The 26,454-nt window shown below is 40.4% G+C and overlaps 1 long non-coding RNA gene across 1 annotated transcript; it reads right to left on the bottom strand.

The window, feature by feature from the left end:
* Nucleotides 1–9,412: 9,412 nt before the first annotated feature.
* LOC148759151 (uncharacterized) lies at nt 9,413–26,246 on the bottom strand. Its single transcript, XR_016022869.1, has 3 exons — nt 22,226–26,246; nt 10,325–21,375; nt 9,413–9,518 (listed from the first exon to the last, which is right to left on the bottom strand). It is a non-coding gene; the product is annotated as an uncharacterized LOC148759151 (long non-coding RNA).
* Between the last annotated feature and the right edge of the window lie 208 nt (nt 26,247–26,454).

The following is a 26,454-nucleotide window of genomic DNA, read 5'->3' as shown; positions in this document are numbered from 1 at the left end:
TCATACCAATACTATTGTTTAGAATATATTGGCTTTGTAATAAGTTCTCAGGTCCAGTAAGGAAAGTGTCCATCACTGTTTATTCTTTTCATAATTTTTCTCTCTGACATTAATTTTTTTATATACACTTGAAAAAATTGTATCTAATTTTAAAAAATCCTATTGGAATCTGAAACAGAGTTGCTCGATGTATATTTTATGAAAATTTAAATTTTAATAAACTGTCTTTCTATCCCAAAATTTTACATACGTTTTCACTTGTTCAGATATTATTTTATGTCATCAGTGCCCTTCTATAGATTGTTTTTCTCTGTAGAAGCTGTATAATTCTTGTGAAATTGACTCCTAAGTATTTTGAAATTGTTATCATTGGAATGAAGGCAATATTTCCCCCATTTCCATGTTAAGGTGGCTTGGCATTCCATGTTGTGTGTTTGTCTTATACCCAGTCAAGACAAAAGTCTCTAGTATATGCTAGCAATTTTTTTCTTTTTTCTTTTTTACTAGAGTCTCTTGTGTTTTCTAGTTGTGTGAACATTTCCAGTGTTTCACCAGGTTGTTCCTTTTTGGATACACTTCCTGCCAATGGACCTGCCACAGTTCTCCCTGTACTTGGCACACTTTCACCACTGCTCAGCTCACACTTAACTTCCTGTTTACAAAAACAGAGACGTGCGTAGCTCTATTTTATAACCTGACCTGAATATAGGAGAAAAATTACTCACATGCATTTACTTTTGCTAACATTGAAGTCAGTGAAAAACTAAACATGTTACACTTTTGTTCATCCTTTTAAAAACTATTTCAACTGCCTTTTCCGAAACTTCATCTTAATTTTCTTTTTTTCAGTATCGTTATGAACTCATGGCTTTTCACAGACTCAGCTTTTTCCCAATAACACTGTTAGCATTCTTTTCATTTTCAAATTGTCACAACTTGTCTGGCAGGATTTCCTCAGTAGATGCCTTTGTTTTTCCAGTTTTTCTAGCAGCCATTGTAACCAGCCTTGGTTCCTGGCAACAACCTAATATTTAGTTCGGTCCTGAATTTTCCTGATGCAAGATAAAAATAGCGACTCTCCAAGAAGAAGATTTCTTTTAAAGGGAAATAGAGTTAGAGACTGACTTTCGATCATTAGTATTACACATAAAAATTGGTGGTGGGGAAACATGCTACTGGATACCATTTACCTCCTTTGGAAGAGACAAGAGCTGGAAACATTCTTTTAAAGGTAGGCATTCACATCATTTTTCCAATGTAATACATTATGTCTCTTACAGTGTGAGGTATTATCAACCACTAACATTTCCTCCTATGTCGACAGTGACTTTAGTAAGGAAGTTGGTTAAAGGAAATTAAAATACAATGGAGGGATCAGCAGGCAAATAGAAACTCAAGTTTGAAGATGGTTGAGTATAAGTATTGAGGGGGGAATTGCAGAGGGGAGGGATCAAGGTGGCAGTCTGTATCAAAGGGCACAAAAAAACAACAGGTAGTTCATAATCGGACAAGCCCTGGTATGGTCTGATCCACTTGCTCAGCTGGCTTTGTGCCAGCTCAAAGGTCTCAGAAGCATTTTTAAACTCGGCATGACAAAGCTGGAAGGTGTTCTGGGCAGTGCGGCCAAGATCAGATGTCCAGGTGAGAGGACAGGGAGAGATCTGAACAGAGGTCAGTAGCAAGCAGGCTGAGAAGGCGGCACTTTAGGAACTGAAATACACGGAGGCTGGGCACGTGCTGGGAAGTTCATTACGCCCCATTGTGCAATAACGTCTGCACGCCAGGTGGTTCTGAAATACACTGTAATCGGTTTCTTCAAAAATCATAAATTTTCATTTTAGAAATCTTAAAAATGGGCTGTCCTAGATAAGACAAAACTTATGGGTAACTTAAAAGTCCAGCCTGGTGGCCAGGAGAAAAGGAAGCAGCCAAGAAAAATAACAATATTGTGAAACAGAAAGTGTCACCAAAGAACCGACTTAGCAACCAAAAAAGTAATTAACTATGAGATACTTCTGAGTGAAAACCGAGTTTATTCTCTTTTACATTTTTGTCCTTCCTCAGATGTTGTTTGAAGTGTTTCTCCAAGTTTATGTAGGTACATTGCTAATGGATTCCATCTAAAGTTAGACATTCACTGGTAGAAAATTTTCAGCATTGGATTTTCAACCCAGAGGTTGAAAACTGTTTAATAATTTCTTACAGAGTGAACTGATTTAGGAAAGTAAATCTATAGATCGTGTAGCGAGTGTAAACCTAGAGGAAGAGGTGAAACCCTGCCATGTGCTACGGCCAGCTCGTGGGCTCACCAGATTCGACTGTGAGCATCTTTCCCCCATATTGGTAGCTTGAAATTAGCTGTGGTGGGGGAGTATTTGTACCTTAGCCTAACTGTTGTCACACAGCAGCCTTGCCCACTGTCCCCAGTGTCTTTCCTTGAGGAAAGAAAAGTCTGTGAGACTGTGCCTTTCTGGGACTTTGCTTATCTCAATGTTTTACACCTTATGTCTCTCTGTTTGGTCTGCAAATGTTGGTTTGTAACCAAAGATGGGTAAGATATCTCACGTGAGATACAACCTAAACCAGGCGGAACCAAGTGGGGACCCCCAATGAGCTGCCTTAGAAAATATGAGAAGGAACCTTGCCTCCCCTTCTTCCCTGCCTGGGAAAAGCCATTGCTGACTCTGGCTTTCCTCTCTCACCTGATTGTGAGAGAACTCATGAGGGCAATAAAGATCAGCTCTCTCCACTTATCTCAAAGGAACTGTCAAAACATGAGAGACTTGCCCTCCAGGGAGGTGCATACCTCACCTAAGTCATCACAAGACTTTCTGCTCCGGCTGCTTGGGGACAAAGATAATTGGTTTGATTCAGTTTTGTGACATGATGTATGAGATTCACAGACCGTGGGGAAGATAATGCTACTTCCTTGTACAATTATCAATAAAAACCACCAGTTGGCCCAAATCGGGGCTCCAGTCTCTGGTGACTGCGAGACCACCTGGCCTTCTGAGATTTAACTGCATTAAGTCTCTGTTTCTTTCTTTCTTAAAACCTAACCCAATGCCACCCCTTCCCTCACCCTCACTGCCCATGTGGCGCTGGACGCGACACCTAACCTTAAAATTCATTCAAGAATAAGCATAGATTGTTCCATTAGCCTCAAGGTCTACAGGCTCCAAACAGCCTCAAGGTCTACAGGCTCCAAACAGGCTCCAAACAATTTTGTATGTTCCTCAAAGTTGGAGCCAGATACAACTTTGTACAACCTCTCCTCCTTTTCTGTGTTCTAGCCTGGGGAGGAAGCTTTGCCACAGGACACACATGGAAAGCTCATTTTCGACACAGTGGGTCTCTGTGCCATGTGAGCAGTGAGTACAGCTTCTGCTTGGGGGAGAGAGGAAGGACAGGAATTCAGAAAAGGTGGATCGAGTCCAATTCTGCCACCTGTGTAGACTGAGGCAAATCCCTGAATGTCCATTTGCCTCAGTTTTCACAATTCATCCACTTAATAATTAAATACATACTAAGTGCCTGTGATGTACTCACTCACTACTCAACATCAGTGAATAAAACCAAGGTCTCTGCTCCCTGGAGTATAGGTGCTACTGGGGTGGGGGTGGGAGGGAAGTGATAATGGCAAAGTAAAGGTGATTAAGGGACCTGAGGGGTGGGGTGGCTGGGGACAGAGGTAGGCAACTGAAAACAGAATGGGCGGGCTGGCCCTCCTTGAGAAGGCGACATTTGAGCACAGCCTGGCAGGAAATAAGAAATCGGTGTTGTGGACATTTGGAGGAGTGACACAGGCAGGAAGACGGCCAAGGCAAAGTTGTGAGGCAGGAGAGAATCTGTTGGAGAGTCAGCAGGGCGCATGTGTGACTAGAGCTGAAGGAGTTTGGTGGCCTTAATAGGAAATGAGGTCAAAGAGAAAACACGGAGCCACATTCCGGTCACCACGCTCCACCGAGCGCCACTTCCTATTTTCTGGGAGCCTGTTACATGGTCGCTCAATCTCGTTTTTCTAGGTGTCCAGCTGAAGATCTTGCTGCCTCCTTCACCTCTGTCCTGGCCACTTGCATTCTTCTCTTATTCTGAGCCTCTTACCCATTTTTTCCTAGTCTTTCTTCTTCATTCTCCTCTTACTGGGTCAATTCCTGTATTGTTTATTGACACCTGCACCTTTCCGGACTTTTTCCCTCCTGCTCTGTCTTGTTTTCTCTCCCATCCCGAGCCCCCAATTTTTGCATGCTTCCACTTATTACGCTTCTCCAGCCAGTTATACAGATCACCCCTCATAGGCGCCTTCCCCCCAGGCCCTGGTGACGTGTAAGGAGGCAGGATTGGCCAAACCCAGTGGCGTGTGCAGCTTTCACTGCAGGCAGCTGCAGATGATCCTGAGAAGCCAGGGCTCAAGTACAAGCCCGGGAGCCCCCGCAACCCACCCCGACCTCTTCTCCCTCCTCTTCAGCTTACTCTTTCCGCATTTCAACAGGTCACCAATGGCACCCCTCTCTGTGCTGTACCTTTGCACATCGTTGCTTCAATGTGTGTTTCAAGTTGTTGAACACAGTCCCCAAGGCCATGTCACTTTATAAAAAACACCTAAGGGTCAGGTTGGAGTATAATCTATTAGATATTATGGTGGTTGGGCCTAGAGATTCAGAGGTAGCGGACTAGTGACTTATCTTATAAAAGTCAGTAAAATTGGAACACGCGTGTGTAAAAGAAAGTGCGCAATTCATCTTTAGATCCAACAATTCTTGAGTTCTGCACCGTGAGAACCACTGAGCCTCTCGATGGCACAAAATCAGTCCCAAACATTGTGAATGTACCTAATACCACTGAACTTTACACTTAAAAAATGGTTCAAATGGTAAATTTATGTTACGTATATTTTACCACCATAGAATGTTGGTTTTTTTCAATTAAGAAGGTTACTTGTTAAGATGCATCCACTTTAAGGAGGAACAGGTACACTTTCTTACCTCGGAGAATCATGAAAGAAGCCAGGGGCGTGGGGATGACTGGCACGGCTCAGCTCTCCTTTTAAACTCCTTCCATGCAGATTGAGAGGGTGATAGTCAATCCATGGGTTAAATATTAGAAAGTCTTATTTTCTTCTCTTATTTTTAGATGAAAATTACAAAGTTATATTTTCTGTCCTGTGGGAGGTTTACCTCCACTTCTGGAGATCACCAGTTTAGAGAAAGGAAAGAAAGTTGGTTTTGACTGGAGTCACTGGTGAAGAATCAAGGGAGAAGCTGGACGTTCCCTGAGCTCTCAGGGGGACTGGAGTTTGGCCAAGTTGAGGCTGATCGGTTGCAGGGGGGCAGCGGGTGTTCTCATGGGCACGGAAGCTTCAATACTTGAGGCAGATCCAATCACATGGTTTCCAGCCTGAGAGACTGAGAAGATCTGCTGACCTCGTCATCTGAGCTTGTTAACCAACGCTGCGATGCTATCTGTCTCTGAGCAGTAAGCAGAGCTAAGCCTCTGGGAGCTCCCCGGGCACAGCTGAGGGTGACGATCACCTGCTGACCCATGAGGCTGGTATTCCCAAATATTTTTGACAGTGTGCCACTCAGCACTGCATGTTCCCTATACATCTGGTATTGGTGTTCCTACAGCCCAACAGGGCTGCTTAGCATTCTGCAGGTGGAATGTCACCTGCACCTCAAGCAGAGCGAACTCCTGGAATTCTGCAAGTCCAAGGACCTTGTCCTGATCTCGTACACTGCCCTGGGCTCTCACTCCAGGAATGCGTGGTAACGGTCTTTGGGAAGTTGTTCTCGTCATAGATGCTGTGCCTTCTGGGGTCTTTTCTCAACTGTCGGGGGGAGGAATTAAGGATGGACAGCGGGAATAACCCATCTCTGTCAACTCTTTCTCTCGTCCACATTGTAAAGACTCAGTAAAACATTATCGAATAATAACATTACTGATTCAAATGTGCATACAATTCAGGAGCTTTAGCTTTGAAGAGTGACAAAGTGAGCCCGAGCCACGATTCTGACACTTGATAGCTGAGTGACGTGAGACGAGTAACCACGTCTGTAAGTTTTAACTTCCTTATCTCTTCAAGAGGAATAAAACTGACCATTAATTGAAAGCATTTTTTGAAATAGCAAATTCTTATAAAATAGCTGGTTATTGATTATGATTGGGCTTATTGGGTCTTAGCTTGGACAACAATTTTGTCTTCTTGACTTATTCAATCGTTCACGGAATTTCTCAGAAATATTTGAAAAATGAGGAAGTACCCAAGTTTCCCTTCCTGCCCCACTTTCTCTTGTCTTTCTTCTTTGGATTTACCAAAAGAAGCGACACCAGACCTTGAGACAGCCAGAAAGTAATAAGGAAGATTCTAGAAAATTAGCCACCCCAGCCGAACTGGCAGCCCCTGGTGAGATGGATATGCAACCCCAGACACATGGCATCTCTGCCTCCCTCCCAGGGTGAGCAAGAACAAGCCAGTTCTCCTGGAGGACTCGGTGCTTAATGCCATTGGCTGAAAAGCACCAGTGACCCCCAGCCCAGGGGGCCCTGCACAGCAGGCTGTGGGCAGGAGGGGCTGACAGAGGCACAGCATGTGCCCTGGTATTGGTTACTGGAGAGGCTGTCGGTGTGTATGGGGCAGAGCTCGTGCCCTTGTATACGCTGTGCACACAAGGGCTCTATTTAACTGGTCTTGCCTCCAACTGCTGCGAGGTGGAGAGCAGGGCGGGGTTGGAAAGAACACTAAACAGATGGTCAGGTTTGGGTCCCAATCCTGGTCTCTAACCCAACAAGATGGTCCTGGGCAAGTCATCTCTTGATTGCTTCAGCTGCAAAATGAAGGAGTTTGAGGACAGGAGATTTGGACTCAAAAATTTCTAGGATTCCTTTGCTATGACCGCAGTCCCCAGGAGAAGTCTCTGAGGGTGATCTCAATTGCCAGCCTCAGTGATCTGACAGATTGCCATGACTTTGCCAGGGAAAGACTCCAGGTTCATGACAACCATCTCAGAAAACCTATGTAAATTCTTACATCAATTTGTGTGTCTGTGTGGGGGTGGGGGAAGTCATTGCCTCAGGGAAGTTGAATTGATCTCCTCACATTTCTGAGAGGTTTGATTTCCAGTTGGCACCAGAGGACATGGAAACTCTGGATGGCCTCAAGAAGAACATCGGCTATGATGAGGACACTTTATAAGTGGCTTGTTCCCTTGTAGACACTGGGGAGCAGGAGAATGATGGGATTCAACTTATTCCAGTCCCCAAAGGGCACTCTTGTCCTCCCTCTTCTTTTAAGCAAGTTGCTGGAAGTCATTTTTCCTCCACGTCCTCAGACCACCTTTTCTCTGTCACTCTAGCGTCCCCTCGGTCCGTACCCTGCTTATATTCTAGGATCCATCAATATAGTAACATCCTTAGCACACGCCCTTCTCTTCTTGCCTTACTCCTTGATCTAAATAAAACCTGGGTAGTCCCATCCTCTGCCCACATCGTCAGGTTTCCCTCCCGCACATATTACTCCTAGAAGCGTCTGAACGTGCTCTCATCTTATGAAAAGAAATCCTCCCTTGAGCTGAACTCGTCATCCAGCTACAGCCGCTTCTCCTTTTATACAGAAACTCCGTGAAGTCAGCGACCTTCATCTCACCGTCTTTCAAGCCCACGCAAATCAGGCATCTGCTCCCACTTTGCCCAAACCCTCATCGGGTCAACCATGGCCATCTTTGCTGAAACCAGCAGAGTCTCATTCACTCTCCTTGGCCCAGTGGGTCACTCTCCTAGCAACGCTTTCTGAGCTGGCTTTCTGACGGTGGCTCTGTTTCCCCGTCACCTCCCTCACCTTCCATCTCGTGTCCTCTGCAGGGTCCTCCTCAACTTCACTGTGGAGTGATGTCAGTCCTGGGTCTCGTCTCTTTTCTAGCCACACCCACATCCTCCGTGATTTCATCTAGTCTCATGCTTTAAACACCGTCTAAATACAGGCTCCAAAATCATCCGCAGCCCAGAGCTCGGCCCTGGGCAGATTTACAGATCCATTTACTCAGCTCCACTTGGATGTCTCAGAAGCATCTCAAACTTATGGGTCACGGTGGTATCTGCAGACCCCCCCGCACACACCAAATATGCTCATTAATCTTCAGCCACTGGCTGCTGTCTGCTCCATCCTCACACACAGTAGCCACAGCCAGTGGGTTAAAAAGCAGATCTGATCAGGTACTCCTTCTCTGGACGTCTGGTGGCCGGCCATCTCACTCAGAGCAAAGGCCATATTCCTGACAAAAGCTGCAAGGGCCAACGGGTGCCCCCTTCCTACGTCTCTGCCTCCACGTCGCACGACTCTGCCCTCTGACTCCAGTGCAGCCCAATGGTCCCTTTACTGTTTCCCACATATGCCAGGCCTGTCTCAAGACCTTTGCACTGGCTGTTCTCTGCTAGAATGCTCCTCGTCAGGTAGCTGGATGCTCTCTCCTCCACCTCCTTAAGTCTTAACTCAGATGTCATCCCTTCTCTGTTACTATATCAAAAAATGCAGCCCTCGCAGCACTTTCCCTCCACCCTGACTTTCTTTGCTCCTGGCACGTATCCCTAAATAACACACCATAGAGTTCACTGACCTATTTGGTTTATTTTCTGTTTCCCACAGATTGTTACATTCGTAGGGCAGCTTTTTTAAGAGCTACTCTTTCCCCGAGTAATTAATGCATATTGGTTGAATGTATAATAACAAATTGACAGACTGACAAAAGGAAGGGAAAATAGAGGAGCAGGCAGGAATCATTACGAGTTAATATCAGTAACTTTAATCAATAATAATTATTCAGTGATTTACCATTTCCTATCAGAAAATGATTATATATTGAGAGAGTTTACTTCCCTTGCTAAAATGGAAGCCCTCTGCTGACGTGACTTTTATCATTTATCCATCTCTAGGTCTGGTGCACAATTTTTCATCCATTGTCATAAATTATTTCTGAGTACTTGAAAGAAATTAAATGATAAGGATATTAACTCACCTTCCTCATCATCCCCTTGAAATATTTGTTAACTTTATATATTAGACCAGATTGGCATTATTTTAAAAGAGGCAGAATTCATTTCTGCTCTCTTGGGAGTTTAAAATATCAACACAAATAGTTTATCTCCGTAAGGTGTAGAGCAGCATACCTGCAAAAATAGAATATGTTGGTTTATTTTTGTGTCCGTGCCCAAGAGCATGTAAGTATATTTATTTCTGACCGTGTATAACAGGGTAATGCCATAGCACATGGTTATAATATACTTAAGCCATTTTAAAAGAAACCTCTCTTTACCCAGCCCAGGAAGTTACTTCACTAAGACCCCCTCTATCTTCTAGATTTGCTGGTCATCCAGACCCCCCACTTGAGAATGAATATTAACACGGTATCTGTGGTCACTGCTGTTTTTTGGTTCCAGTTGATGGCTGGAGAACACCTCAAGGAGGAGAAGCTGGCTGGTTTAGTCAACGTCGCTCAGCCTGATCAGTTGCAATGTGGCTCGAGTCCCTGGATCAGAAAATAAAAGTCTCTAAACCCAGTCCCCTACCCCGCAAAGTAAAGGTATACTTCAAACAACCTAACCTACTGCTGCTTTGGCTTTTTTTGTTTGTTTTCTTTTCCTCTGTGTCACTGCTGTTGAAATACTGACATGCCAGGAAGTGATCACAGGGAGACGACCTCTCAAAGCAGCTAACCACTTACTATACTTTCAAATGTTCAAAGTCCACTCTCTCACTTGTCTGTAATTCTTGGTTTTTCTTTTTTTCTCTCTTCTGTGAATTTGCCACACTATAAAATTTTATCAGACCTTTTAGGGGGATCTAAAGCTTAATACCAAATACCCCAAATGTCCAGATTTCCACTGAGAATTAGTCATAATTCCAAGAACAAGGAAAGTATTGTGCCGAACGAAAGACAAGCAACAGCTGCCTACACCACCATCACTCAGGTATGACAGTCATCCCACAGAGGTTTTAAAGCAGCCCTCATAAACTGTGTCAATAAGCAATTAGAAACACAGTTGGAACCATGAAAAAGAGAAAGTGTCAACAAAGGAAGTTCAAAGGAATTTCTTCAGGCTGAGGAGAAATGGAGCTGATGGAAACCCAGATGGGCAGCCAGGTGGGGACAGCCCAGGAAATGGTACACACAGCGGAGGAAGGACAACAAATTTTCCTCGCAGCTTAAATTATTTAAGAGAAAACTATTTAAAGGAAAACTAATAACATTGTGTCATGTGTCACATCTGGAGGAGGAAACCGTATAACAAAGGACAGGAGAGTAACGGAAGGGCACTGCTGCCAGGTGCTTACCTCATACTCCAGTGGGTCGTTTCACTTCAGAGAAGACTGTGATAAATTAAGGTGCAGGAAGCCGCTACAGCCACCCCTACATCTGCTGTAGGTCCTGGGCTGTCATAAAATCGAGCCAGTCTCTAATGTGGTTGAGGAAAAGGGTCTCTTTCCTGTTTCCTCCATAATCTCCCGCTTCATCTTCTCTGCCGTTCCTCTCTGATGTCTGTTCACAACCAGCCATATCTCCCGACTTTGCTGACGCTGTTTTCTTCCTGGTTCTGTTTGCTTTTAATTTCTGACGGATCCTTGGGTTTTTCATCCAAATGAAAGCAGAAAATGCCTATTGGGACGAGTATCTATGGTGATGAGCATTCTCTGTCCGAAAGTCATCAGAAACACAAAGCAGCCATCTGACAAAAGTAGTGACTTTTCCTTGGGGAGCCTGTGACCTCAGGCCCTGGGCTGGGTAAGAACTTTCATAGAAGTCACGTCATTCAGGGAAAAGCGAGGTCCCAGGAGAGGAGGCTTGTGAGACAGAAGTTGCACAGAGCTTTCAAGTACCGTCTTGAGAGCAAGATTAAAAAAAACAGTGATAGAGAATGTGACCACGTAACCGCTGTGAAACTTCATAAACTTTATAATTGCCCAGTATTTGCTTATTTTTGCTACCTGTTATTTCTTTCTTCACAGTAACTCACAAAGTGTAAAAAAAAAAAAAAAGAACCCAAACAACAAAAAACACCAAAAACAAACCAAAAACCCTTAAAATCTAACAGACTTTGCAAAGGCGCCTTCTGTTGTCAGAGCCACAATGGGCTTGGACATTAGTCGGTCTCTGGGTGCCACCTGCTGGCAGATTTATCTAACAGCTCTGAGTGGTCTGGGAGATAAATCTTTAAATGTAAACAGACGATACATTCATTACTCAGGGTTCCATATTTGAGTAGTTGCCTACTTGCTAAAATGTATTTGTAATACCAAAATCAATGTTCTCGCGCTTTCATGATCATTCTCAGACATGCACAGAGAAAAGAAAATGGGTGGAAGGAGACAATGCTGTGCCATCTTTCAGCTCCCACTACAAACACATATCGCTTACATCGTCTATTTATTACAAGTGCTTCTCACTTATGTGATTCTCGTTGGTGATTTTTCTGTTTAAGATGGTCTTTGTAAAAAAGTTATTTAGAAATGTGTAAAAATGTTTCTATAAAATATAAAGTGATATGAAAGTGGTAGCTATCATTGGATCAAGGGTACCTGGCCCCGATGTTCCAGAAGATGACATGACTATATTTGAATAAATGTAGGTCTTTGTACGTGAATAAACGAATAAATGCCGATTGTTGTACATGAATAAATGTAGATTGTTGTATATGAAAAAATAAGACATCCCCTGAAAATAAGCCCTAATGCGTCTTTTGGAGCAAAAATTAGTATAAGACCTGGTCTTGTTTTCGGGGAAATATGGCAGTGACAAAAATTGGAAAAGATAAGAAAGTTAGCAATTAACATCATTGAAGTATTAATTACAACTTGGTTGTTTGGGTTTTACTTAAACAGCTGGTATTCGGGCAGTATGAGTATGTAAAACTCAATTCTGTTTTTTATTCACAAATCTGCTTAGAAGTTAGATGCCAAGAAACATAATTTAAAATAGTACATAAGTTTTCATTATACACCCATGATACAAAAATATTTTTCTTTAATATTTTCACATGCCATATGTTACATGGGAAACAAAGTGTTATATGAACAGTCCAGTAAATAAATGTGTACTATTTATGTTTCAGATCATATACTTTTTATTCAAAATCTGTACATATTCTTGTGACGCTTTCAAAACTAGATCATCAGTAGATACTGGAGGAAAAAGACTATAGGATTCAGATTCAAATTCAGCAGCAGCTAGAAAGAAAAACAAAGAATTATGTTCTTTATCTAAAATATAACTAAGTATAAGTGTTAGGGAGAATGAAAAATCCTATATGAGGCAACAGTACAAAACAGGAGATTACTATTCAATATAAGTTGCCCATGGTTGCACACTGAATTAACTGTTATTATGGCTGAGCATCAGAGCTCTGGTTGTCTCATTCTTCATTCATTTGTTAACAAAGTAATATGACAAGCACTGATGTTACAAGATGAAGATGACATGGTCCACCCCTGACCCATCACCTACTATAAATTGAAGGAACAGATGAACAGGCAATTTCCACTCAGAGTCACATATACCAGACAAATACAAAACAGGTGATGGGAACACACAGAAAGGACATCCCTATTTTGTGACCATATTGTCTACGCTTTGGTGGAGGTGATATGGCAGTTGATGCCTGAAGGAGAAGGACAGAGGATGCCAGATAGAGGGAAGAAGCAGATGCAAAGACTGGAGTGGGGGAGAACATTGTGGAATGAGAAGTAGTCCAGTTCAGCTAGATGCTACAGCAAAGGGGCAGACTAGGTTTAGTAGCAAGACATAAGGCTGAATTATTTGGCAAGAACTAAATTGATGTGGGTGTTTTTACTCCATGCAAAAGAATTTGGAGTTTCTCCTGAGGGTACATGGTAAACCAATGACAAACTCAATGACTAGAGATTTAAATGTCACCCAGCAGGTGACAGCTATATGAACTGTAATTGCCTAAGTATCACTAGATGAGTCTGGTTATTGGGCCTCATATCACTGGCAAAAACATGACAAGTTGATGAAGCCCAGTTGTTTTTGTTTTGCTTTGTTTTTTTACTGGGGAATATTGGGGAACAGTTTGTTGCTCCAGGGCCCATCAGGTCCAAGTTGTTTTCCTTCAATCTAGTTGTGGAGGGTGCAGCTCACTGGCCCATGTGGGAATCGAACCGGCAACCCTGCTGCTCAGAGCTCGTGCTCTAACCAACTGAGCCATTCAGCAGTCCCATGAAGTCCAGTGTTCAACGTGCAGGTGGACAGTTCCGTAGGGATGGCAGAGGAAAGGAAGGAGACAGCCAGAAATACAGAGATACATGGGCTTTTGAGATTTTTAAAAAGCTACACAGCATGATAAGTAATCAGGAATAAATGTATTCTTCATTACGATGTTTATGCTTTCAACCTTTTTCATTTGCTATGCATAAGAAAATGTCCCCCCTGTCTTCCATCTTCCCCCTCCCCACTCCGGTTCCAGCCGTTGTTTCTCAGTCCAGTTGTGTAGAACACAGCTCCATGGCCCATGCTGGTATTATGACCCTTGCGCTCCCCCCAAGTGTGGCAGTCAGTCGCCAGTCAGCTCACGGCAGCTCTCGCCAGCTGCCAGCCACTCACGCCGGCCACTCATAGCAGCACATGGTAGCCCACGGCAGCACTCAGCAGCCAGGGGCAGCTTATGCCAACCTCCAGTTGCTCACGGCAGTCCAGCTCCAGGGAGAGCTGCTGTTCACAGTCTTAGCTGTAGAGGGCACAGCTCACTGGCCCATGTGGGAATCGAACTGGTGACCTCGGAATTAGGAGAGAGCGTTCCAACCACCTGAGCCACCTGAGCCACCAGGCCGGAACTATTTTTTATTTCTTTTTAATTTTATTGGGGAATATTGGGGAACAGTGTGTTTCTCCAGGGCCCGTCAGCTCCAAGTAGTTGTCCTTCAATCTAGTTGTGGAGGGAGCACCTCAGCTCCAAGTCCAGTCGCCGTTTTTCAATCTTTAGTTGCAGGGGCACAGCCCACCATCTCATGCAGGAATTGAACTGGCAACCTTGTTGTTGCGAACTCACGCTCTAACCAACTGAGCCATCTGCCACCCCTCTGGAAGCTCAGCAGCAACTCGTTGTCTTCAGTCTAGTTATGGAGGGCACAGCTCACTGTCCCATGTGGGAATCAAACCAACAACCCTGTTGTTCAGAGCTCAAGCTCTAACCAACTGAGCCATCTGGCCGCCTTCCCCCCCCCCCCCCGCCCCCAGTTCCCTTTTAAAATGATGTCTTCCTGACAGAGCATTATATTTAAAGTGAGGTTCTTATAGACAGCATAGAGTTAGTTCAAGACATTTTTAAATCAATTTTGGCAATCTCTGTTTTTTAATTGGTGTATTGAAATTGATATGTTTGGACTTACGTCTACAATTTTATTATTTAGTTTTTTCTTATTCCCTCTGCTTTTTATTCCTTTGTTCCCCCTTTCCTGACTTGTTTTGGGTTATTGAACATTTGTTAGTATCCCATTTTAATTCATCTATTTTCAAAATTATAAATTTTTGCATAGTTTTTAAGGTTTTTTTAGGGGTACAATATACACACTTAACTTTCACAGCATCCTTAGAATCAGAGTTTTACCTCTGCAATGGGAAATATAGAAATCCTACAAATATGTAGATCCCAGTTACCTGTTCCTCTTATGTTCTAGTTATCTTATATATTACATCTTCATACATTGAAGTCCCCATCAGATATTGCTAAAAATTTTGTCTTCAAATAATAAACATATTTTAAAGAATTCAAGAGGAAACTAATAATCTCTTGTAGTTACGCAGATACTTATCATTTCTGTTGCTCTTCCTTAAGTCATCGTATTCCAAGTATTCTTATGGCATCATTCCTCTTCTGTCTGAAAAATTTCCTTTAGCAATTCCTTCATAAGTCTCCTGGCAATGAATACTCTTAGTTTTCTTAATCTGAGAATATTTCCTTATACCTTCCTAAAGGATATTTTTACCAGATACCCCATTTGGGGTTGACAGTTTGTTTCTTTCAGCACTTGAAAACTGTCTTACTTCTTACTAGCCTCCCAGGTTTCTGATGAGAAATTCATAGCCATATGAATCATTGTCTTTCTATTGGCAATGAACCTTTTTCTCTGGCTGCTTTCCAGATTTTTTTTCAAATATATATTATACACACACACACACACACACACACACACACACACACACACACACACATATTAGTCATCATGTGTCTGAGAACGGATTTCCTTTGGTTTATTCTGTTAAGAGTTTGCTGATTTTCTTAAATCTGTAGGTTTATGTCTTTTGCCAAGTTTCAGAATTTTTAGCTATTTTTCTTCAGTTTTTCTGCACCATTCTTTCTCCTCTCCTTTTGAGACCATGATGACATGAATGTTAGACCTTTTGCCATTGTCCCATAGGTACTTGAGTCTATGCTTTTTTTTTTTTTTTTTTTTTTTTTTGGTATTTTGTTCTCTCTGTTGTTCAGGTTGGATAATTTCTATTGATCTATTTTCACATATACTGGGTCTTTACTCTGACATCTCTAATCTGCTGTTAATCCCATCCAATGAGTTTAAAAATTTCCATTATTGTATTTTTCAGTTCTAAAATGTCTATCTGCTTCTTCATATTATTTTTTTCTATGATTGTCTATTTATACATTGAAAAATATTTGTGGTTGCTTGCTAAAGCATTTAAAAATAGCTACTATAACATCTGTGTCAAATAATTTCAAGAGCTGTGTCATCTCAGCATTGGAATCTGTTCATTGTCTTTCTGCATTGAAATTTTTCTGATTCTTTGTAAACTGAGTAATTTTGGATTATATTCTGGATTGAGCTGAGAGTCTGGCTTAATCCAGAGGATCAAGTTGTCAGGAGTTCTGTTTCCATATCTTGGCTCTGCTTTCTTCTCTTTGCACTCTGTTCTTGTTCAGGTTCCTCATTTATGATAGCTAGAAGGCCCCCAGTAGCTCTAGACCCATGTCCTAACCTTTCAGCATCTCTTATAAAAAAAGTGGAATTCTCTCTTCTGACAGTTCTAGAATTTCATCTCATTGAATCATGTACCCATCCATGAATTAAATCATTTTAACTGGGTGAGTGAGCTGATTAGCTGGCCACAATTTTGTGCTACCTCCTGGAACTGGTGGACAGGATATCAACTTTTCCCAAATGACATTAAGGAAAAAGTTTCCCAAGGACAATAGGAGAGTACTAACAAGAAGAGGAAATAGATTTGGGATAATTAGAAAAAAACACGTATCTACCACAATAAACCCTTCCACAGAGAATTGCCTGTATACCATGTCTATGATTATTTTAGAACAATGCCTGCTGTGCTCTACTATCTCTAAGTGAGAGTGACTTATAGAAAAATGTAAATCAGTTTCATTTAGGGATATAAATGAAATATCAGAATATATAATTGAACAGTATATAAAGGAATAAATTACCAAAATCAATCAAGGTATATCTTAGCATAAAATAATATAACAAAATCCATTAATATAATACATTGCATTAATAAGTTATGAGAAATAACAAAAAATAGGTGAAACTATAGCTAGTCCTTTTAAAATTAGGAACCAGAAAGGAAAATGATGCTCATTATTATCTTTATTATTTAATATTTTCAAAAATGCTAGTTAAAGTATTAAGGGATAAAGCAAATATAAAAAGTATCATAAATAGAAAGAGGGAGAATTATTCTACCAATAAAAGACCAAAACTAACAAAAGTGGACAGATTCAGTCTAGTTTATCGACAAGGAGAACCTGATCTGAAGGACAAGGACATAGGTTTGCTTTGGAACAGGGACAGTGGGAATGTCAGTTACAGAGCCAGATTATTCTAAGAATGATCTCAGAACTAGAGAAAAAGAACAAGTCCCAGCCCCTAGGAAATGGGGCTAAAAGGAACAAAGCCAGAAGTAGGTTCTAGCCAGATGGCTTGTAGCCAAAGAGCACTGAGTCCTCAGGTTCTAGGTAGAACAGAGATAGGTAGGGACCCAGACTTGCCATGTGGTCTATTTACCAACATCTTTTGGTGCTGGAAGAGTAGATATACTTAATGTAAGCACACTTAGGTGAGAGCAGCAGGGCAAGAGATTTTGATGTGGTGCTGGGCTGGCTTATCATTGGTTCAGGGCTGTGAGAGGGTAGGCAGCTTATTCTTAAATAGGTACTCCTTTGACAATATAACTCGGTTGAGAATGGTATGGGGCAAGTCCTGACAATGCCCTCCATGTGTATTAAGGATTGTGAACCGCATATCATAAAATAAATCATTATGTTTTAAATACAATAATGAAAGACATTCTTTTGAAGTTGGAGCTTTTGACACGGTAGGTTATCCTTTGTTACTCCATAGGTCTAGCCCCATGAGTAAACTAGAGGGCCAGAAATTCCAAAACTCAAAAGATACCAGTCAAAGGGCCCAGTTTCAACTAAGAGGAAGTAAGTATACGCCACCCTTTCTCTCCCACTGAATGAAGCTATAAAACTCAGAAAGAATATATGGAGTAGCTACTTGAAGACTCTAAAAAGTAAATAGTAACATATGACTTGGGGAGGAAGACCAGAATTTTGAAATACCACTAAACTGGCAATGAGTTTACCATTTTCCCCCCTCTGATATCTCCTGGCCCCAGCTCAGTGCACTGGAAATGAACAATGGAGCACAGAAAGACAGAAGAAGTCCCCTGGTGGCAACTTGAGGAGCAGAAAATGTAACTTTTGAGTTCAGAGAGAGTGTGGAAATCTAGCCCCCTCTTTTTCTTTTCTTTGTTCTTCCATGCACCAGCCTCCAAGCAATCCTATGGTAGCAAAAGCAGCCAGTGGCAGCAGGAGCCTACAGCAGGCAAACTCTTTGGGAGAAAAACCTTTCTCTGTTTGGATCACACATTAGAAAGGGTAGAAAATGGATGCCCATGACTTTATTAATGGTTCCAGCTTTTACCAGGAGATGAGCTGTACTTAGAAGATTCAGACTTTTTAGAAAGAAAGTCTAAATGAATAAAAGACTGATAAATCATGAAGGAAGGCAAGAACTTTCACCGAATAGTGATACACAGTTGCCATGTTTATAGTATCCATGTGACTGTTCAAAGTATAAAAATGTGTATCCTAAGAATTATGTATAATAGTAAGTAAGAGCCATTCGTAATGTATTGCTCATTTGTAAGCTACTTGAAATTGTCCTAATGCATAGTGTCATACAAGTAATACAAGCATAAAGCATTAATGATCTTACCAAAATGAGGAAAAAAAAATTCACAAGGGCTTTCCCCTCTGTATTGTTTTAATATCAAAAATTTAAATATGCTGTTCTACTAGCGTTGTCTTCTAAGTGTCCAGTGTATTAGCACTTTCCTTGATGTGCTTAGGAGATGGATCCATGAATTCCTTAGACTTTCTGCTGGAGTTCATTTAAGGGTGTCTGATTATATGGTGAAGAGTAGACTGAAAAGACCTTTGGGTGACAATGTCATTATTTTCTCATTATGTTTTTAGGTTGATGATTAAGATACAGTTGTGTTTAAAACAAAATGGCATTAGTTATTAGGTTTACCAAACTGGAAACCTATCTTAGTTAATATTTTAGGAAATATGAATCCATAACAAAAGCCATAACTATTTTTACACTGGAGTGCTAGTTAACTTAGAGAGATGTAGAATTATTCACCATTTAATGGTGGTTATTAATGATGTTTATTTTCAGTATTTTTAATATGGGTAATTTTTTCACCTCCTCTTAAGAGGAATAATGTTTATTGATTAAAGATGGGAAATGGTTAAGACGCTAATTGTATTTCAGGTCTTTGACTATATTATGCATTGTATGATAGATTTCATTTTTCATGAAATGTCTTAGTTTTTCTACTTAAAAAATAGAGGTATGAATGAAAAAAAAAATCCTAAAAATGGGTCTTAGTGTAGTCACATCCTAGGTCTGTAGCTTCCTTGACAAAGATTAATCTTTAACTTAAGGGAGCCTGTCTATTGTCTTTTTGCCTCATACCCTTGGAATGCCAGAGTAAATCCTTTGTCCAGACCCCTCAGAGCACACACACTGCACCAGAGTACAAGACCACAGAACCCCTCATTGTTATCTTGTTCCCCGAATACCATCTCTATGTGCTGTAAAATATTAATTATTAACTATCCTGTACCCACCAATGTAAAAGAAGCATGTGTGTGTCTCTCAGTTTTGCTCTTTATCCAATCAAAAGATTTCCCTGCTTTGCTTTCTCCCACCCACTTAATCTACCACCAATGGATTGCATGTAAACTTCCTTAATTCTCCTTTGATTTTTAATGTATAAAATAAGCTGCAAAACTGCTATTCTCTAGAGCATTTTCTCAATCCTCAATCCAGGAAGTTGAGATTTTGCTTCCTGGCAATTGTCATAAGTTTGGCTCAAATAAATTCACCAAAATTCTCTACAGGCTTGGACATTTCTTACATCAACAGTAGTTAGGCAATTGAGTTTGCATTACATTTTCAGTCACTTTGAAAATGTAATTAGAGTTGCCAGTATACTTAAAATTGAAATGGAAGGGAGCACCAAGGAGAGGTTGAGAAGTCACAATGTTCTTCAACCCTTTAGAGACACCTGGAACTTTAAAATTTTTAATCAATACTGAATACCCCTTTATTGTAATTTTTCAGATGATTAATGTGCTGCGAGGGATAAGATCCACTGGAGTAGAAAATTGTACCACTTCAGGGTCTCAAATGTGTTGAGACAGTTAAAGTGTAAAATGGCGGTGTTGTTGATTCTGGGAGCAATATTTCACACGCAGTTAGTGTACGTGATAAGTGTCATCACTTGTCAGAATAGATAACATCCATGGAACCCAAGGGAAATTGGGGTTCTTGAGTGACTAGGAGAGAACCCACCTAGGAAAGACTGACGGGCTCTGAGAAATCCCGGGAACAGGACCTGGGAGGTTTCTCTCCCGTCTCAAACCCCTAAACCACAGCATTAACACAATCACTACATGTTCAATGACTTGTGTACAAATAATATAAGCAATTGTGGCTTGTGTGTGAACTTCTGATTGAATGCAACACAGTCATAAAAACAAGTTATTTACTGCATTGCTCTTGGTTAGAGAACATGCTGGCATATATAAACTCTGTCATTAGAAAAGATTATACTGGTTGATAGAGGAAACAAAGAAGCTTTTGGAATGCTTCTAATATTCTCTATTGTTCTGGGCACTGGTTACACAGATGTGTTCAGTTTTTTAAAATTAATAAAGATGTACACGTATGCGCTTGAACTCTTCCGATGTATTTTGTCCTTCAATATTTGTATTAAAAATAAAAAACTGACGAACCACTGCTTCTTTTCAAGATGTGTATGGGGGTGCGGCTAGATAATTGTTTTCAATGGGAAAATAAATGTCTCTGTTGAACTCTTCCACTTACAGAGCTTGGGAGGAGGAAAATGCGGTTGGGGTGAAGAAAGACAGAAATTGCAAAGTCTGCCAGCTCTTCAGTCTGCACAGGAGTGAGTCCCTGAGGAGATGCTTTTTCTTTAGCAAAGTGACAAACGTGTTTTGGAATATGCAGTGGTGGACCCCAACCTGTGGAAGGAGTGGAGAGCTAATTACTCTGCCCTGTAAATGTGAAGGGAATCAAATTTCAGGAAGAGCTAAAGGCGAAAGGATCTACAGAATCAGGGAATAAGAGGGGATACCTGAGGGAGAGGACTGATTAAGCTGTGTGATGGCAGATTGAAGCCTGGGAAAAAGACAGCCAGAAAAAAAATGGGATGCATTCTACAGATGCAGTGGTAGAATGACTTTTAAGAAAAGGGGTATCTAATATTTAATTTCAAGTTGTTTATGTGGCTGTAATGAAATCTCTCTCCATTGCTCCAAATCCCCAGTAACATCTGCTACTCTAGCTCCCCGGCTCCCCGCCTGCTGTATACTATTACAAACAAGCTAGGTGGAAGGGTAATGTAACTTACTAATCCAGAGAGAGAGTGTGTGGGTTGGTTTGGTTATTTTAATTGGGTTGTTGCAGAACAAGGAATTGAATTTTCTTTTAACAATGATACATGCCAGCAACTTAGTGATTTGGGGCCAATCTCTCCAATTATAAAATGGAAAAGTGTAAAAACTGACTTGAGGCCCTTATGAGAGAGCTAATTCTGACACGTAGATGATTATCTATTTTCATCTTCAAGTGTAAATGACCAGTGTCTCACTGGCGGCTGTGACGTGGGACAAAGAGTACTATAACTTGAAGTCAGAAGATCAGCTACATTTCTTGGAAAAGCTACTTAGTCTCTGTAAGCTTGTTTCCTCGTAGATAAAATGGAGGGAAATGATTCCCATGTAGAGATACACCGAGACCTAAATGGAAAAATGTATTTGAAGTAAGTCCTTTAGAAGATGACGTATAGTGAATAATAAATATTAACACCTTGCCTTCTTTCACTTATATAATATTGCATGTAGAAGTATTTTGTAAATTGCAAAGCCACAAAAAATTGTTAGTAAAATTAGTGACAAGTAAAATTTGTTAATTATTTGAAAAGCACATCCTTCATAAGAGCAAATTTTCAGAAGTGGAAATAGTATTATTGTGCAGTAAATTAAACTAATGGTTTTGGTGCAGTGATTTTCAACGGAGGTTGATTTTGCCTCCCTCAACCCCTGGGACATTTGGCAAGGTCTGGAGATATTCTTGATTGTCACAAATAGGAGACTGCTACTGGCATGTAGTGAGTGGAGGCCAGAGATGCTGCTAAATATCCTACAATGCACAGGACAGTCTCCTACAATAAAGAACTATTCAGCTCATAACGTCAATAGCACTGTTGTAGAAAAACTCGTAGTAAGGCGAGTTAGTCTGGTTAGTCTTGGTTTCCAACTTTGCTGATGCCTAGACACATATTAACATTCTTTAACTTTAAAGTATTCCTTAGTCTGTGAACTCTCATAAAAAAAAAAAAGAAAAAGAAAATTTCCTTCTAAAGTGACCCCTATGATTACATGCTCAAGCCTATAAATCCTGCACCTGTAATGTCAGTACAAAGCTTGTGTTCAGCTCCAGAAAAGTCTAGAAAACACTGTCACCTCACATTCTTCTCCACATCCCACTGAAACACATATATTTTATAAAATGTTACCATTTTTGAAACCTGTACAGTCTTGCTTATCGCAAGCAATACTTAGTAAACAAAATTCCATTGTACTCAACTCATTTCATGATTCAACAATGTGGATGGAGCTCTTTCTGGTAGAGAAGGTGATGGCTTCAGAGTAAGAGCCCCCCTTCATACCAATCTTAACTCTTCATTTTAGAGATCAGAATGAGAGAACTCAGAGCTAGAAAGAAAAATTTGTTCAGAAACATTTCTGTTATTGTGCCATAATTCCCAGCTACGAATCTAACAGAAGGTGCAGCTAGTAACCCGGAGTAACTGAGCTGTTGGTGTGGCTCTGTTCAGCTTCTTCATCTCCCATTGTCCATGCCACAACTGCTGCCATCCTACCACTGGCTCTGTGATAGGGCTTGGATGTCCAACAGTAAGTTCAGAGCTGGGTCAGGGGAAAAGAGGACGGGAAAGTGGGACGGAACAAGCAACACAGAGTAGTTCTACAGTGCAATAATAATGATCCTACAATTTACTCCAGGTTTTCACAACACATTATTCATTTGATCTTTTTAACAACCCAATGATGTAGGCAAGATAAGTCATTTTATCCATAGCTTGTGTGTGTCTTATATGCCATTGAGTGGGTACTGACTCTTGGCCACCCCATAAAGGAGTGATAGCCACAATGTCCCATGCTCAACAGCCCTGCTCAGCTCCTGTAGACTCATGCCTATGGCTTCTTTTATGGAGTCAGTCCATCTCACATTTGGCCTTCCTCTTTTCCTGCTGCCTTTTATTTTTTCCCAGCATTATTGTCTTTTCCAAAGAACCCTGCCTTCTCATGATGTGCCCGAAGTACGACAGCGTCCGTTTCGTCACTTTGGCCTCCAGCAATGCTTCCCTAGTTTACAGATGAAAACAACAACAATACCAGACCTATAAAGTTTGAGTGCCTTGCTCTAAATCAGGCTGCTGTTCAGTGTCTAGGATTCAGATTTCCCATCTCTTACTTTAGAGTTCTGCACACTACAGCATACAAAAATATAAAGCTTACCTTATGATCCTTTCCTTCGAGTTCTCTTGATTTGCTTTGCTTATCTCAGTTGCAGGAGTGCAAAGGAGAACTGGAGAGACCGACCTGGCATAGTGGGGTCTACAAATTGCAGAAAAGGGACAGAAATCCTTCCCCAGAATAAAGGGATCTTAACTCACTGGTATTCTCCAAACCAAAAAGGACTAGCTCTACAAAAATCTTTGGGAAAATCATTCATTTCCCCAAATGTCATTTTCATACCATAATCAATCATGCTGGAAGGATTTTTTTTAATTAGTCTTTAAATAAAATAATGAATAATTTAGTTCTTGCCTAATTTTACCCTGTTACTCTAATTTAAACCATGTTACTGTGATTTAATGTGCCTTTCTTCAAGATAATTATTTTAAACATTTGAAGACAGCTTGTTCTAAATTAGCAATGTCACGACCTGAATGCATATATTGATTCCCTTCATTAACTCTCTTAGCTATTCATTCTCCCTTGAAAGGATCTTTCAGTTCCTTAACTTCCTCTTACTTGAATACTCAGTGTAATTGTTTTCATACAGAGCATACAGGTCTTTTTTGCTTTCTGGGAATGTGGAGCCACACTTGTTCCAGTTATAGGAAATTGTATTAATGAAGGTTTTGTGTGGGTATGTACGACTGCAATTTCAGTTTTATTTCTGTTTGTTTTCAGAGGAGTCAAAAATTTCATAACGAACTCATAGTACTATTTAAAGTCAGGAATGTTTAAATATAGAGCTACAAAATTATAGGTTATCTTTATAACTATGAAAAACAAAACCAGAAACGCAGTATTCCTGCAGCAGTGTAGAGTACCGAACTTAATATGTGTCGTCTAACTTCTACAAATACAACTCAAAGTTACACTGTTATTCCTTTCTTCTACTGCATTTTGCAGATTCATACCTTCAAAGACATAGCAAAACTCTGAGTGAATAGGTGATTCATTTACTTCCTCCATAGTGAGACAGACTTTAGCTGGAAAAAAACAAAAAACAGAACTATTCTGTTCTGGTCTCATCTATTTCTAGGAGAAAATGGGGGACAGTTCTTTTAGGAATCACTATGAACTTACAAAACTTCCGCACGGATCAGGAAGGACAAGAATGTCATGGGATGAAAATGACGTCCTTCAGCTCACCAGCGCGCCAGCGTTTCAATCCTGGTCTACCTCTGAACTACACAATAATGACTTCTCTTTTTGTAACTGAATGCTTTTTTTCTCATCTTCAACCCACTTTTTAAAGACATAAATTTTTTAAAATTTTAAGCTAAAATTTTAGTGTTGCTTACAAATGACTGCTTCAGTGAAAAATAAGTTTATTAGGACCACATAAATCAAACCAAGAATCAGCCTCTCTCTCTCTCTCTCCCTCTCTCTCTCTCTTTCACTCTCACTCTCTCTCACACACACAGACACACACACAGGGGTGGGGGGAGAGAAGAGAGAGAGAGAGAGAGAGAGAGAGAGAGAGAGAGAGAGAGAGAGAGAGAGAGAGAGAGAGATTACTCACATATAACATGTACGTGTAAAGTTTAACAAATAGCTTTTTCAAAAACCATGCCAGTGCACTGATCATGTAGGTCACAAGACAGAAAATTTCTAGCATAGTAGCAACCTATCTGTGCAGTCCTTCCTACTCCCAACCTCCCAACCCATGCCTCTCCGTTAGTGGTCACCCTTTATCCCAACTTCTATGCTAATAATTTCCTGCTTTCCTTTGTATTTTACCATATTATATGCATCCACAAATAATATGTTTAGTTTTGCCTGTTTTAAATTTTTAAGTGGAATAATATATTTAGTTTTGCTTTTTTTCTTTATTTATAAGATGCATCCACATTGTCTGCAGTTGTAATTCATCCAATTTTGTTGCTGTGTAAGATTCTACTTTATAAAAATGCCACAGTTTTACATTGTATATATACACAATGGAATACTATTCTGCCATAAGAGAAGATGAAATAGTGCCAGTTGTGACAACACAGATGGATCTTGAGATTGTTATGCTAAGTGAAGTAAGTCAGACAGAAAGACAAGAACCATATGACTTTAATCATATGTGTGATATAAAACTGAAAGCAACAAAGGAACAAGACAAACAAATAAAGAAACAAAAACTCATAGACAATAGTTTAGTGGTTACCAGAGGGTAAGGGGGGAGGGGATGGTAGAAGAAGATAAAGGAGGTCAAATATATGGTGATGGAAGGGGAACTGACTCAGGATGGTGAACACATAATGCAATGTATAGGTGATGTATTAAACCTATGTAGTTTTGTTGACCATTGTCACCCCAATAAATTTTAATTTAAAAAAATGCCACAGTTTATCCTTTCTGCCAATGATGACCATTTGGGTTGTTTTCCATTTTTGGTAATTGTATCAACAACACTGCTGTGAACATTCTTGTACATGTATCTAAGAAATAGTTAGGAGTGAATTTTCTGAATCAGAAAGTAGGTATATATTGAGCATTAACATATAGTGTTAAATCATCCCCCAGCAGTCATTGTACAAATTTAAACACTCATTCATTTTACAGCTGAGTTTTTGTAGTTCCACATTCTTGCCAGCTCTTGGTATTGTGATGCGAGGAGCCTGAGAGAAGAATCAGAATGTACTTTTCTAGGAGTAAATATTATTTACCTTCCTCTCCATTGTTCTTTTGCACATAATGCCTGATTTTTTTTAACTGTGCGTTAACACAGTGTCTGATTTAATACTAAGAATTCAAAGAAGCAAAATGCGAGCTATGGCTGAAAATAAAAGCAATAAGAGTCAATAAAAGCAAACCCAGCAATGGTCCAGATGTTGGGCTTATCAGGCAAGGACTTTAAAATAATGAATAGGTTAAAGGATGTAGTGGGCAAAAATATGGATACTGCATAAACAGATGAGCAATATTCACAGGGAGCTGAAAATTACAAAAAAGAAACAAATAGAAAGGTTAGAAATAAACTCATAACAGATGCAAGAATCATTTAATGGACTTTTCAGACTGGACATAGCAGAGAAAAAAATCAGTGAACTTGTAGACCAGTCAATTAAAATGATCCAAATTACACTAAAGGGGAGGGATAAACGCAGGTTAAAGATAGAGAATATGAGTTCTTTGGTTCAATAACAATAATGGCCTAACATTGTATATGTAATTAGAATCCCAAAAGGAGAGCAAACAAAGTGGAGCATAAGAAAAATTTGAAGAAATAATGGTTGACAAATTTCAATTGATTAATGATATCAACTCACAGACTCAAGAATCTGA

This window comes from Rhinolophus sinicus, chromosome 1 (assembly GCF_057876585.1).
Source record: "Rhinolophus sinicus isolate RSI-liver-muscle chromosome 1, RSI-T2T, whole genome shotgun sequence".
NCBI classification, from domain to species: domain Eukaryota; kingdom Metazoa; phylum Chordata; class Mammalia; order Chiroptera; family Rhinolophidae; genus Rhinolophus; species Rhinolophus sinicus.
Note: the sequence above shows the minus strand (reverse complement) of the source record. Positions and strands in the feature narration are given on the sequence as shown.